The sequence below is a fragment of the Nannospalax galili genome, unplaced genomic scaffold (genome assembly GCF_000622305.1).
Source record: "Nannospalax galili isolate Female #2095 unplaced genomic scaffold, S.galili_v1.0 scaffold1160, whole genome shotgun sequence".
Classification (NCBI taxonomy): Eukaryota; Metazoa; Chordata; class Mammalia; order Rodentia; family Spalacidae; genus Nannospalax; species Nannospalax galili.
The window spans coordinates 18,354-21,196 of NW_008345474.1; positions in this window are offsets into that span (position 1 = coordinate 18,354).

The window sequence follows — 2,843 nt, forward strand, 5'->3', positions numbered from 1 at the left end:
TCACCTTTGTCAAATATCAGGTGGCTGAAGTTGCATGTACTTGGGTTTGGATCTTCAGTGATGTTCCATTGATGTGTCTATTTTTGTGCCACTACCATGCTGTTTTTATGACTATAGCTCTGTAGTATACTTTGAGATCTGGATGTAATAATCCCCCCAGCATTACTCTTTGTGCTCAGGGTTGCTTTGGGTATCTGGCATCTTTTGTGCTTCCATATGAATTTAAGGATCTTTTTTTCTAATTGTGAAGTACAACATGGGGATTTTGATTGGGATTGCATTGAGTCTATGTATTGCTTTTGGTAGGATGGTCATTTTCACAATATTAATTCCTCCAATCCATGAGCATGGGAGGTCCGTCCATCTCCTGGTGTCTTCCTCAATCTCTTTCTTTAACGATGTAAATTTTTCATTGTAGAGATCTTTGGTGTCTTTGGTCAGATTTATTCCAAGGTTTTTCTTTTTCAGCATGTTGTGAATGGGAGCATTTCTCTGTATTCTTTCTCCAATGGATTGTTATTGGTATACAGAAAGGCTACTGATTTTTATAGACTGATTTTATAACCTGCCTCTATACTGAAAGTGTTAATCAGTTCTAGGAGTTTTCTGGTGGAACTTTTGGGACTTCTTAGGTATAGTATCATATCATCTACAGGAAGTGATAGGTTGACCTCTTTTCCAATTAGTACTCCTTTAATTTCCTTCTCCTGTCTTATTGCTCTAGCAAGAGTTTCAAGCACTATGTTGAAAAGGAGTGGAGATAGTGGACAGCCTTGTCTGGTTCCTGATTTTATTGAGAGTGCTTCAAGTCTTTCTCCATTTAGAATGATGTTGGCTGTGCATTTGTTGTATATAGCTTTAATTATGTTGAGGTATGTTCCCTCCAGTCCAATTACCTCTAGGACTTTGAACATAAATGTATGGTAAATTTTGTCAAAAGTCTTTTCTGCATCTATTGAGATGACAATGTGGTTTTTGTCTTTACATTTACATGATTAATGACGTTTATTGACTTGCACATATTGAACCATCCTTGCATCGCTGGGATAAAGCTTACTTGATCATAGTGAATGATCTTTCTGATGTGTGTCTGTATGCAGTTTGCAAGTATTTTGTTGAGAATTTTTGCATCTATGTTCATTAAGGTTATGGGTCTATACTTCTGTTTTTTGGTCTTGTCTTTACCAAGGTTGGGTATTAGAGTGATACTGGCTTCATAGAAGGAATTTGGGAGTTTTCCCTCTGTTTCTATCATTTTGAATAACTTAAGTAGTATTGGTTGGAAGTCTTCTTTAAATGTTTGGTAGAATTCTGCTGTAAATACATCTGGGCCTGGGCTTATTGTTAGTTGGGAGGGTTTGTATTACTTCTTCAATTTCCTTATATGTTATGGGTCTTTTTAAACTGTTGATCTCGTCTTGGTTTAACTTTGGTGGTTCCCGTGATTTTAGATATCCATCCATTTCTTTTAGATTTTCAAATTTGGTAGCGTATAGGTTTTTAAAATATTCCCTTTTAAGTGTCTGGATCTTTTGGGTGTCTGTTGTGCTGTTTCCCCTTTCATCTCTGATTTAATGATTTCTTTTGTCTTTTTGAGATAGGGTCTCTCTGTAGCCCTAGCCAGCCTGGAATTCACTATGTAGACCAGGCTGGCATTTCATGTACTCCCATCTATTGGTACTTGGTACTCCTGTGTGATTAATACACTATTCAGAAAGTGTTTGCCTACCAAAGAAGCTGAAGGTATTTTGCATATTTTTGCTGGGTGTGGGTTTCATTTTTCTCTTGCCTTTCCAGTGTCTTGAGTTGCAGTGTTAGGTCATTTATTTGGGCTCTTTCAAATTTTTTAATGTAGGCACTTAGAGCTATAAACTTCCCTCTTAGGACTGCTTTTAGAGTGTCCCAGATGTGTTGTGTTGTATTGTCCTTTTTTTTTGAATTCCAGGAATTCTTTTATTTCTTTCTTATTTTCTCCTTTGACCCACTCATCATTTAGGAGTGTGTTGTTCAATTGCCACAAGTTTGTGTAGTGAACAGGGCTTTGTCCAGTGTTGATTTTGAGCTTTTTTGTTTTGTGGTCCAATAGAATGCATGGAATTCTTTTCCTTTTCCTTTTCCTTTTCTTTTCTTTTCTTTCTTTCTTTCTTTCTTTTTTAAATTTGTTGAGGTTTTTATTTTGTAACCCAGTATGTGGTCAATTTTTGAAAGAGTTCCATGGGGTGCTGAGTAGAAAGTGTATTCTTTGGTGCTTGTGTGGAATATTCGAAAGATGTCTGTTAGGTCCATTTGATGTGTGGTATCATTGAATTCAGATGTCTCTCTGTTTATTCATAGTCCAGTTGACTGGTCTAATGGAGACAGTGGGGTATTGAAGTTCTGTACTATTATTGAGTTGGGGTTAATCTGTGTCTTAAAGTCCTTTAGTGTTGTTTTCATGAATTTGGGTGCACCAGAGTTTGGTGCATATATGTTAAGGATTGTAATATTTTCTTGGTTAATTGTTCCTTTGATCAGAATGAAGTGACTCTCTTTATTTCTTCTGATTAGTTTTAATTTGAATTCTATTTCATCAGATATTAGAATTGCAACCCCTGCCTGTTTCTTAGTGCCATTTTCTTGGAATATTCCTTTCCATCCTTTTACCTTAAGGTAGTACCTGTCCTTGAAGGCAAGATGGGTTTCTTGCAGACAGCAAAGACATTGATTTTGTTTCTTAATCTATTTACCTGTCCTGTGTCTTTTGACTTGGAGTTCAGTCCATTGCTATTTAAGGTTATTATTGAAAGGTGTGTATTGGTTGCCATCATTTTGATTGCTGTTTGTGTTCTCTGTCTGATTTTGTG